Genomic DNA, 12,750 nt, shown 5'->3' with positions numbered 1-12,750 from the left:
TCTTTTCAGCCGGTCCATCTCTCTGCCTTTGTGCCCGACTGCAGCGGGCCTTAGAGACGCCCTCCCACCCGCCTGCAACCGAACAAAAGAAATAAATAGGAGAAAGCTGGAAACTTCCAGAGAAACTTCCTCTGCATCTACAAATACAGGTGTTGGGCGCCTGGGTGGCTCAGTGGGTTAAGCCTCTGCCTTCAGCTCAGGTCATGGTCCCAGGATCCTGGGATCGAGCCCCACATCAGGTTCTCTGCTCAGTGAGGAGCCTGCTTCTCTCTCTCCCTCTGTCTGCTCCTCCCCCTGCTCGTGTGCTTTCCCCCAAATAAGTAAATAAATCTTTTTTTTTTAAATGTTGAATGATTCACGAATTTGTGTGTCGTGGTCATGCAGGGGCCGTGCCCATCTTCTCTGTATCCTTCCACTTTTAGTGTATGTGCTGCTGAAATGAGAACGCTCTTTTTACTTATGGTAAAACACGCACAACATCCTAGTCACTATTCTGACCATTTGTAAAGAGACCATTCAGCGCTCAGCGTAACACCCCTTAACTAAGTTGTGCGATTGTCCCCACCATCCATCTCCAGAACTTTTTGGTCATTGCAAACAAAAACTTGTCCCCTTTGAACAGGAACCCCCATCCCTCCACCCCAGCCCCTGATGCCCACCACCCTACTTTCTGTCTCTGTGACTCTGACCCTTCTAGGGACCTCACAGAGGTGGAACCACAAGGCGTTTGTCCTTGTGTGGCTGATACCATGTCCTCAAGCTTCATCCATGTTGTAGCAGAATTTCCTCCCCCCTTTTTTTTTTTTTAAGATTTTATCTATTTATTTGACAGAAAGAGAAAGCGAGAGAGGGAACACAAGCCGGGGGAGCGGGAGAGAGGAGGAAGCAGGCTCCCCACTGAGCAGAGCCCGATGCAGGGCTCCATCCCAGGACCCTGGGATCATGACCTGAACCAAGGCAGAGGCTCAAAGAGTGAGCCACCCAGGCACCCTACTTCCTTTTTAAGGCTGCGACGTACTCCACCGCGAGCACGGGCTGCCCCTCTGTACGAACTCGTGCGTCCATGGACACTTGGACGGCTTCACATGTCAGCTCCCGTGGATAATGCTGTTGAACGTGGCCATGCAGACGTCGATTCAAGTCCCCGCTCCCCGTCTCTAGCTGTGGTTTCGCTCTCACTGACAAGGGCATGATCTCTGCTGTGGTTCTTGAAAGCCTCTCTCTCCTTGGAAGCGCTCACTGCCCAGGAGGCCACACTGGACCCTGCCACCCGCAGCATCGCCCAGACCCTGGAGCGGCTTCTGTCCAGTGTGGGCCAGTGCCACCTTTCTCCCTCTGGACACCCGCTCCCCAGCCGCAGTGACCTAACGGTGCCCCCTCTGGGCTCTGAACTGACAGGCCAGCCCTGCCTTCCACATCCAACATGGAAACTCGGCTCTACCTCCCCCAGATGACAGTTGTCAGCCGTTAGCCAGGAAGCCCCTAGGACACATTGGGGGTTTCCTACCTGGACCCCACACAGCCCGTAGGAGTGTCCTGCTGCTTCTGTAACAAATTACTGTACGCAGAGAGGCCCAACCGCACAAGCTTCCTGTGCTTCTGCTGTGCAGTCAGAGTTCTGGCTGGGGTGTCTCTGGGGTGTGTCCCCCCTCCGTTTCCTGTGTTCCCCCCTTCCAGATGCTGCCTGCCCTCGTGGCTCACGGAGCCTTTCCTCCAGGCTGCAGACCCAGCAACTCCCAGCTTACATCCGCTCTCGGCTCTGCCTCAGTTTCCCCCTGTGAAGGACCCCGTGATGGCCGCACGCCCCCCGGCCTCCCAGGCTGGGTCCCTCTGTGAGGTGCTCCACCAGCAGCCTCATTTCCGTCGGCATCCGTCGCTCCCCTTTGTGGTGGAAACAGGCGTGTGCGCGGTGTCTTGGGGGTGTTGTTCTGTTTGCCACACACCCCCTTAGCGGCAACCTCCCCCCTCTCCCAGCTTCACCGCATGACTTCCGGCAGTGCTGGACGCCTCCACGCTCCAGCGGCCAAGGGTGGGCCACCAAAATGGCCTGTGGATTATTTTAAATGAAAGCTATTTGGGAAGGTCCTTCAGACCCTCCTCTGTGCCCCGAAAGCAGAAAGTAAGTCCTCCCCATGAAAGGCGCCCTGTCAGTAAAGAAAAAGACAGCCTCATCACCAGAGATAGGAAAGTCAGAGCCAACGAGGCCATATAAACAGCTGTTGACTTTTCACTAATCTCCTACTTGGGTCCAAAACCCTTTGGTTTTTTCCTCCTGTGGATCTGTCTCCGGTCACTTTAATTCTCCTTCCGGCTGGGTGGAGAGGAGTGTGTGCTCCCCTACAGCATTGGCCCCTCCAAATCCCCACCCCACCAAGGCAGCGGGATCCGGTCTTTCCTCGAAGGGATCACACAGCACAGGCCCGTGGGCCTCGTCATGAAGGCCCGTTCGGCACGCGAGAACAGTCCTCTGTTTCTGGAACAGCGGCCTAAGGACCGCCCTGGCTTAGCCGCCGTTCCCTGTGGTCAGTACTTCCTGCTCACAGAGACAGAAACACGCATGTACCCACACTGCACGACGGGACACGGTGACAGAATACACGGAGTTCTCAGGGGTCTGGACACCGCCATACACGCATACCACAATATCCCCCCGTGTGTGTAAAATAGGGCTTCTGTCCCGAGCAGGGCGCTTGTCCTGGACAACCTCCTTCACTCCCTGACAGCGACACGGGGCAGGCCCTAACTGACAGGTGCCGCGGGACAAGGCGATGCCTGGGACTCTGGAGCTAGAAGGTGCTGGAACCCAGGTTTAGCCTGTGGAGCAGCTCCTCCGAGAAACGCTGGGGACGAGGGATGCTCCCAGAGGATCCATTTTTCCTGATCCAAAGACCTTTGGGCTGTGAATGTATCCAGATTCCAGAACCAGAAAGGTGCTCCCACAGCCTGAAGGGAAGTCCGTACACATGTGCTTGCCCAGGCCACACCCCCGGGTGTGAGCGCTCACACGCGTTCAGATGAAAGGGGTCAACCTTCGGGGGCCTTGGCGAGGCTGTGGGGACAAAGGGGTGACCAGCAGGGACAGGAGGGGGAACCAAGAACAAAACCACCCCCTCAGCTGGGCTTGGGACCAGCAGAGGAGCCACCACCCCCATCACTAGATGCCTCGCTCCTGTAAACTGATAAACTCCAGACTTGGGAAACTCTTGGGGCCAGAAGGTGGGTCTGCCAGGCCGGAGTGAAACCGTCTCCGGGAATCCCCGAAGGTCCCATTCTGTTCAGGAAGGAAAGGGTTTTACTTTCAGTTTTGCTTACCATTTTTCTGTTGTTTCTCGGAAACCACTGAGAAGTTCTCATTTATTTTGTTCAGAACAATCTTGGTGGATGAGCTGTGAGACACAAACACCTCCCTGTGGGTTCTCCAGGCCCTTACAGGACACCCCAGGGCCTGCACAGCCCACAGCCACCACCTGCGAGGACATCCTGCCCTCCCTCCCCTCTGGTTCCAGGGGCTGGCTGGCTGGCTCCTCATGCCCTGACGGCACTGGAGGGACCCCCAGGCTCCCCTCAATGCCCCCTCTCCTCCACGCTGCTGGGCACACCCCTGGAGGGGTCCCAGGAAAGCCCTACCTGAGCCAGCTGCTTACACGTTCCCACAGCACAAGTGAGCTCAAGACGGAGACTCTCCCCACGACTCTGAGGGTCCCCCCAAACCCTCCAGGCCAGTTCTCTCCCTTGGCACCTAAATCCCAAAGCTTTCCTACTAGGTTCACCAGACAGATTGGATCAAAGTACCGTCACCCCCTTTTTCTCGCTTCGGATGGGTGGGACTGGGAACCCTGCCGTGCATCCCCATGGTTCCCGTGCGCCAGAAAGTGGTCCCCTCGGCACTGGGGGAGGGGGCATGTGCCAGGTCCATCAAGGTTTTAAACGTGCCCTCAGACCACAATCCTACCATGAAAACTTCTGACGTCCCGGCAGAAAGATGCAGATTTGCTGCACTAAGAAGACCGTAGTGTCTTCATGGAAAGCTGAAGCCACCTATAGGCTGACAAGACTCCTTGCTGAGAGGGGACAGAGCCAAGGGCAGCGCTCACAGCTTCTAGAGAGCACCCCTGCTCCCTGCTCAGGGCCCACCTTCCTTACTGTGGAAGCCAGCAAGACCACATCCCTGGCTGGGCATCCCCTCTCTTCTTCTGACCACACCTGGGAAAGCTGCCCACCCTTAAGGACTCGTGTGATGCCTCCGGGACACTTGCGGTCACATCTGCACAGTCCCTTTCTCCACATCCCATAGTCGCATGTCCCAGGGGGGTGGGGCGGGAACATCTTTACGCCCTTCCTGTGACTCTGCCAACCACGACAGTATGCCCTGCAGACTGCTCATGGCCACCCCCCTTGTCCTCCTCACTCCCTCCTCTGGCGGCATCCTTGATCCCTCCGGAGGACAGACTGTGGGCTACTCAGCCACTCCTTCTGTTGGAAAATAAATGGAATTTTCTCTTGGGTCCACTTAAAGATAAGCCTAGTGAAATCCCAAACACGTCTTTCAGTACTCATCAGTGACTGATCATAAAGCCGAGACAAGGATTTTTAGCAAGCAGCAAATTCTACACTGGCTCCCTGACCCACGGAATCAAGGTTTTTGAGATAGAAAAAGCAGAGGCCAATAGAAAATAAAACAAGTGCTCAGGGGGATCCTAGAGATGGGGGCGCCATCAAAGACAGACACACACTCCAACCTAACTCCAGAGGGAGATAACCCTGCCGTCCAGCTCCGCGTCCCGCCAGTCCGACCCACTCATACAAAATCCTCCCTCCCAAAGTGTATGAAATCCGGTAGCTTGTCTCTGTTCCCACCAGGGTCCCATCCAAGCACTCTCGGCACAGACCAGCGACTGCAAGGTTGTCCTCCTAAAGGATCGCTCCAGGGCCCCTTCCAGGGCTGGTCTTGGGCTCACATGCAGATCTGGTCAACTCACCCCTACCCAGCCGCACTCCTGTACCCCAAGGTCTCAGTCACAATTATGAGGGGACCTTGAAGTCCTAAATACCTTTTGGCCCATCCCACCTCCCCTCCTCCCCAATCCTTCAGTGCTCCTGCCCACCCCTTCCCTCCCTCTCCTGCTCCTCCTCCAGGAGGCAGGCCAGCCCCCGAGACAAGAACAAAACAGCCCACGTGTACCCCATGACCCTGACCTTCTCTAAGTCTTCACTGTTCAGTGTCCCTCTTCCCGAAGGCTGGTCAGCTGCATGAGCTTGGGCCTGGTATTGCCACAGAGTCCCGGCGCCTCTCACAGTCTCAAGCAGCCACGGATCAGTCAAGAATTGCTGAACGAATGAATGAATGAGTGAGTGAGTGAGCAGGTGGACGAAAGCCTCTCTGAGGCCCCCCCCCCGAACCCCTCCTGCGGCATGGGGGCTGAGCCAGGGCCCTTCAAGGCCCACTGACTCTGAGGTTGGGTGACTCCCCAGGCTTTGCTTCCCTCTCAGGAGCAGTGGGCCTGCTGGCAGTGGCCCCCACATCCCCCATGAGCGATCATATTTCCATGAGTGGAATGTGGAAACTTCGCAGCGGGCTGTGCCCATGATGTTGCCTAAGCGGGGCTGGGGCCTGGAGAAAAGGGACTTTCCCCACTCAGGTGCCCCTCAGAACCCCACTCTCTGTAAAACTGTACAATTATCCTATTCATGGTGTCCCCAACTTTCCCTTTCAGAATCTGCACCTGTGTCTGTCTCCCCCACTCCTGGCGGCTGCTGGCGGAGGAGGGTGCGGGGCCGGGTGGAGGCAGGCCAGGGGTGAGCAGCTGGCCCTGGGAGGGGAGGAGGGCATGTGTGTGGGGAAATGCCCTGGAGTTGACCCCAGACCGTAGAGTCCAGGGTCAGTCTGTCCCACCAGGAACAAGAAAGCTTGTCTTCATTTATTAGTTCGGAGTCCCACGGGTCCGCTGGGACTGTAGCCAGAGTCTAGCAAAACGCCTCTTCTCTCTCCTAGATTCCTAAAGAAACCTGGCCGGGGACCCACGGATGGGGACAGATGTTCCAGTCCTCACTCACCTTCATGCTCCCTGACAGCAGAGCCCCCGAGAGCGCCAGTGTGGACACAGGCCATGCCCCTCCATACCCGGAGGTGGCAGTGAGTGGCCAGGGACTGCAGTGTCCACTCCCAGCCTCCACAGACCCAACCACTGAACCCCACCGCCTCTTCTCTTCCTCCACCAGCGGATGCCATCAGCCTGGACGCGGTCACCAGGGCAGGAGACGAACAAGGGGGAGGAGAGGCGTATGGAGGCTGGGACCCAAAATTCAGGATATGAAGAAATAGCTCAATAAGGACCCGCTTGCAGTTGCGTGAAGGATTGGGGGATACTAATCATTTTGAGAGCTTAAATAAATATGCAGGGTCAAGGGAAAGGCCGGTGGGTGGGGAAGAACCAGCGTGCTGCGGGGCGCTAGGCGGGGAGGCAGGCTCAGAACGCGGGGCACAGAGCGCACAGCTGGGGGCCGCCCGCCGAGCCCCCGAGCCCCCGAGCCCCCGGGGCCTGGGCACCCGAGGGAGCTGGGGATCACGGTCCGCAGTCCCTGGGCTCCGCTCTCCTCGCGGGGAGACGGTGCCCCCGCGCCGGACCTGCAGGCCGGGAGCCCCCGACACCAGCGCTCGCCGGCCCCGCCTCCCCCGCCCGGGTCGGGGCACGTCCGGGCGGCTGGGGGCCCGGCTGCAGGTTCGGGCGAGGGGAGGACTCGGCTCTGGCTGCGGCAAGGCGTGCAGGGGACAAGGGGAGGGCAGCTCGGTCCCCAGGCCCCTGGTCTGCGCCAACAGCCTCGCTCCGCACAACCGCGGCCGCGCGTCGCCACCTGGCGGCCAGAGGCGGAAGCGTCCGCGGGCGTTGGGGGCTTTACCCACCTGGTGTCGCCGCCGCCCAGGTGAGGCCCAGGCAGCGGGACTGAAGTCTTCCGCTCAGAACAAGGCGAGAGCCTCCTCGACGGGCGAAAGTTTCTGAGTAAGGTTTTAGTAAACATCCGGAGCTGCGAGTTCTTTCAAGGAAAAGCCTCCCGCCCCCCCCCCCCAAAGGAGGCAGAGACTGAGGACGAAGACCATCACAGCAGCCCAGGTGCCCCACACTGTGCACCAGTCCCCAGGAAACACGCGCAGGTGCTGGGCTGGGCTCTCACCGCAGGCTCCGGCCCACAGCAAGAAACACATCCCGGATGCCGAGGACTTGCCTATATGTGTGCCTGACCCCTTTTGATATTTTCTGTTCTGTGCTACTTAGGGTGGCCGGATTTGGTAAGAAAATACAGGACTCGGGGTTGTTCTTTGAATTTCAGATAAATAACAATGACTTCTTCTCTCTCTCTCTCTCTCTCTTTTATTAGTTGTGTACCTCCCACACAATATTTGGGGTATATTTATAGGGAAAGAAATTATTGTGTAACTGAAATTCAAATGTAACTGGTTGTCCTGTATTTCACTTAGAAACCTTAATTCTACCATTTTTTTAAATGCCGGTTGCAATATGCCAACCCAACATGACAGCCGCGAATAGGTCAGAGGCCCCGGTCTGAAGACACTGCCTTAGGGGAGGCTGGGTGACTCAGCCGGCTCAGGTCATGATCCCAGGGTCCTGGGATGAGCCCCAGGTCAGGCTCCCTGCTCAACGGGGAGTCTGCTTCTCCTGCTCCCACTCCTCCTCCTAGTATGCCCTCTCTCACTGTCTCTGTCAAGTAAATGGAATCTTAAAAAAAAAAAAAAAAGACATTGCCTTAGGTGATGGGCCAGAAGGGTTTCTTTCCCCAGGGACACCAACCTCAGTGGAGGAATTTGATGCCAATTGGACAGTCGCCCACCACCCCCGCCCCCGCCAAGACCCACCCTCCCTTTAGCTGCAGGGTGAGGAGTTCAGGGGGTCTGCAGATGACCATATCCATGATCCATTTTCTCAAATTCGTATTTCTAAAGCCAAAGAGGAAACATATTCACAATCAGAGAAAGACTTCAGCCAATATTCTGTAATAAGAACTTGGACCACTGCATTTTCCTGAGGGGACATAGGACAGTATTTTCATATTTTTTGACATTTATAAATAACATTTGATGCAGTTCACAGGTGGATAAGTGTTGAAGGCAAATGTAGATGCAAAGACGTTGGAAAGAAACATGATGCAGAATTTTAAAAATTAATCAAACTGATGATTCTAATGGGTATTTAATAAATCAAAAAATAAAAACGTTTTGCAATTATGGAGCAAAGAGAAATGGTTATGTTGCCTTTGGGAAAAGTATGAGGATCAGAGACCTCAAGGGCTCCTTGCGAATGTTGTATCTCGACAATGCGGTGCCCAAGAAAGTCTATGTAACAAGAGGGTGGCATCGACTGAGGGGTATTTGAGACCTGACGGCGGCATTTCCAGGGCGGATTGTTCTAGATTCAGCGGTAACAGGTGACACGTAGCTGGCTGTAGACAAAGGAGGCTATCCCTTTATTCTTAGAGTTCCAGATGTTATCTGTAAAGCGATGAAGCCTAAAGAAGGAAAGGGTCCCTCAGCCCAGGAGGCCCCTGGCGATACCGAGGGGAGGAATTCAGGGTGTGGGGTACTGTCAGCACTGCGGGGACTTAGACGTCCTTCCTCATTGGGATGCCTGGATTCCTGAACTGTCCGCAAGGAGATGCCTCGTGCCTGTGCTGTGAGCAAAAGTGTCCAGGAGCCTTGAAGGTGAAGTTCTGCTGGGTCCATCATTCAGCTACTTCCTCAGCGCCCCTCCCTCCCCAGGCAAACACCACAGAGAAGATGGTGCTGACCAAGTCTGGTGGGGGGCCAAGAGTCACTAAAGGCCATGGGAAGACCTGGGTGAGCTAGGAAAGCTGGCTCTGGGGGGCGGGGGGGTGGTCCCAGGGCAATGGTCGGTGACAGCACCTCACATCCAGAGTCCCAGACCCCAGCGGCCAGCCTCTATCTGCCCAGCTCCTGCCTGGGTGCCAGGGAGGCCAAGCGGCCACGTTGAGACGAATGTTCTTCACAGTCTCCAGAATGTCTCCAAGATGCACAGCAGCTTTCCAAGCTGAAAGGTCTCTGCAGTATTGCCGGGGCCTTCAGGAAGGACAAACTCGGCTGGGTTTTAGCAACGGAAGCCCCGGGTCCCAGGCAAAGGGGGCAGGTGGTGACTGTGGGGCCCTACTCGCCTGCCTGAGTTTGGGCTGCTGTGACAACCCCCCAGCCAGGGGGGCTCATAGACGACAGTCCTGGAGGCTGCGAGTCTGAGACAGACCCCAGCAGACGCGGTGTCTGGTGAACCCCCGCGTCCCGGTTCAGTCAGCCGATTTGTTTGTGTCCTCACACGGCTGGAAGGGGCTGGGGGGCTCCCCAGGGCCTCCTTTGTAAGAGCAGTGATCCCACTCAGGAGGCTTCACCTGCATGACCTAATCACCTCCGAATGCCCCCCACCCCAGTCCCTCCCCTTGGGGGCTGAGTTTGCAGCACAGGAATTATAACCAAGGGACACAGAGCCCAAGTGCTTCCTCCAGCCTTTGCCTGATGATTCCCGGGGACGGCTGGGGAGGGGGGGCCCATACCCACATGCCCCCCCAAGCACACACACTCGGTGTTGAGGCAGAGAACCTCTGAGAGCTTCTCAGACTTTTTTTTTTATAGAGTTCCAAATGGTATTTATTTGTTTGACACAGAGACAGACAGAGGGAGAGAGAGAGAGAGAGCAAGCACAAGCAGGGTGAGCGGCAGAGGGAGAGGGAGAAGCAGGAACCCCGCTGAGCAGGGAGCCCCATGTAGGGCTTGATCCCAAGACCCTGAGACCATGACCTGAGCCAAAGGCAGACGCTTCACAAATGAGCCACGCAGGCGCCCCTCTTCTCGGACTTATGACCATGACCCACGGTCATGTGCACGTTCCCCTCACTGCCCCATGAACACGTGGTGTCAACACTGATTGCTGGTGTCAGCAACGCAGGGAGGGCTTCAAGCTCAGATAAGCAGACCCCCTCCCCAGGGCCAAGGACACCGGTCTGACAGCCCCCACCCTTGGCCTTCTGGTGGAAGGCGTGGGTGCAGCCTCCCCTCCCCTGAAGTCGGAGGGGAAATGGAGAAAGCAAGGATCCTGGTCCACCTCTTCTCCTCGCCCAGGAAGGGAGAAGCATCCGGAGAAGCTTCTGCCTGGGATGGGGGATCTCAGGACATGAGCTCCCCTGGGAATGTTGAGTCCAGCCCTGGGTGAGTCGATTCTCCCTGGGGCCACCCCTGCCTTCTCCAGAGTGACACCAGGATTCAGCAATTTTACTCAAGATCATGTCCACCTTTATTTATTCCACAGATGGTCATTAGGTCACCCAAATACTGCCACCACCAAATCCCTTCCCCTTCCAGCCGCTCTAGTCCCCCAAGAAGTCACCCACCGTCTGGGCCGCCAGCTTCATGCAGCAAATAGGATTCATGCAAACAGCTGGTCCGGATTCTCAGCCTCAGTTAGGGCCCTCCCCAAGCAGCCAAGGATACTCATGGGGTCTGCCAATGCTGCTTCAAAGCATGGAAACTTGCAAGCAAGCCCAGCCTGCTCCCTCCAGTGGGGGACCCTCACCCTAACCATAGCCCCGGGCTCGACGCCATCGGACCCGGTGTGCCCGTGCCTCTTGCCCCAGACACGATGCTGACTCACGGAAAAACTGCAGAAAGATCTCTGTTTTAAACTTTAATTAACCTACATTCTTTCCTAGACCTCGTGACCTGATTTTCCATCTCCCCTCTGCTGGGACCTACACGGCAGCAAAAGAATCAGCTTCTCTTTTACCCCAACACCCGTCAACTCAGGGCTTAAACTCCAAAGAAAAGGATGCCGGCGGGGAAGCAGCCAGGAGCCTGTGACAAACACATGGGTCAGGGTCACTTGACCTCTGCGTCTCTAATCAGGGGGTGAGGGGAGGGGAAAGGACCAGGCTGGTCATGCCCAGAAGGATGTGGTGGCCGTAAGAACACGGATCCCCAGCTCCAGGGAAGGTAACTGGCCCCCAGGCCCAGCCGCTGACCTCTGAGATCCAAGCTTCCCATGGCAGTTTCCAGCCATGACCTATGCAGCAAGGACATTCCTAGGAGACAGGGTCTCCTCTGATGGCTGTGCCCGACCTTGCTGGGGCAGCAGGCCCTCGAGAATGCTGCCAGCCTTCCCTCCTTGCCTCCTAGTCTGACGTGCATGGCTGTCCCTGGCTCTTCCTGCCTTCTGCACCTGCTTCCCATCTTCCCGTTTCCTTCATGCAAACCTTTAGTCCCACTGCTTCTCGGAGGACCCGGATTACCTCAGAGACCTGCTGCCCCATCCCTCCCCAGACAACTGCAAAGCCCTCCTGCCTGGCCTCCCCACCCCTCAAAGGATCTAAACTGACCCCCTGCCCCAGGGCCTGGCCCTGCTCCCCTCTGACCAGATATCTTCACAACCCCCTACTCTCCTTCCACTCCAACCATACTGGCACCCCCCACAAGCTCTTTCCAGACCTGCATTGGCTGACCTGTCTCCTCCTTCAGGTCTTTACCTCCCTTCCTGGTGAGACAAGCCCTAACCCTCCCCCAACTTTCCATGCAGGCTCCCCTCCCCACTCCCCTTGTTCTGTGTTCTTCCACAGCAAAGATCACCTTGTAACAGAGGGAAAAGCTTGCTGGTTTATTAGACTGCAGCATTCACCCTGCCTCCCGACTAAGGAGGGATGTTTGCTGTTTTGGCTCCCTAGTGAAGCCCCAGGCACCAGGGAAGGTGCCTGTGCTTGACACGGGGACAAATGGGAAGGAAAAGCCGAGAGACACTCAGCCTTCACTACCAGGGATTTCAAAACAAGAAGAAAGAAGAGAAAGAAAGAAATAATGAAACTTTCCAGAATGGAAGAGAGACCTAAGTCCTCACATAAAAGAGTCTGCCAAGTCCCAAGAAGGACAAAACAGAAACAAAACAAATTTTATCCAGAAGATAAGGAACTCCTGAAACTCAGAAAACAAACACCACAATTTCAAAACTGTTCATGGATTTGAGCAGACACCTCATCAAAGGAAATATGCAAACAGCACAGAAGCACATGAAAAGATGTCATTAGTCATGAAGGAAATGCAAGTCTAAACCATGATGAGATGCGATCACACCCTCACCAGGAGGACGAAAAGGAAAAGGACAGACCACACCAAGTGTTGATGAGGACGTGGAGGAACTGGAACGCTCAGACGTTGCTCATGAGAATGTTAAATGGTTCAGCCTCTTTGGAAAACAACTTGGGAGTTCCATTAAAGACCAAAGAGACACCTACCATATGACCCAGCCATCCCACTCGTGGGTAATCACCTGAGAGAAAAGGAAACATGTCTCCTCAGAGATTTGTATGCTGACATTCACAGCAGCTTTCTGTGTAATGGCCGGAAACTAGCAACAGCCCAAACGTCCATCAGCAGGTGCCCGGATAAAGCAACTGGGGTCGGTCTATGTAACAGGTACGACTCAGCCATCAGAGGAATGAACCGGGAATGCGCACAAACCACGAGACTGGATCTCAAGGTAATTAATCCCGCCAGACAAGAGCAGCCAGGAAAATACCCTGGAAACCTTGAACCAAGTTCTAGTGACGGAAGGCAGACCAGCGGTGGCTCGGGAAGGCGTGAAGTGGGGGGTAGGTGGGAGTGGTCCCGGGGGCACTGGAAGCTTTTGCAAGGATGAGCTTTGCACGGTGTTGAATGTGGTGATGGCTTCGCAGGCCCACGCAGACGCCAAA

General features: G+C 55.9%; 1 non-coding gene across 1 annotated transcript; it reads right to left on the bottom strand.

The window, feature by feature from the left end:
* Positions 1-339: 339 nt before the first annotated feature.
* LOC116856350 lies at positions 340-446 on the bottom strand. The gene has a single exon (XR_004380555.1). It is a non-coding gene; the product is annotated as a U6 spliceosomal RNA (small nuclear RNA).
* Positions 447-12,750: the final 12,304 nt, after the last annotated feature.

The sequence above is a fragment of the Lontra canadensis genome, unplaced genomic scaffold (genome assembly GCF_010015895.1).
Source record: "Lontra canadensis isolate GAN:19392208 unplaced genomic scaffold, GSC_riverotter_1.0 scaffold108, whole genome shotgun sequence".
In the NCBI taxonomy this organism is placed as follows: domain Eukaryota; kingdom Metazoa; phylum Chordata; class Mammalia; order Carnivora; family Mustelidae; genus Lontra; species Lontra canadensis.
This window is presented reverse-complemented; position numbering and strand designations above follow the sequence as displayed.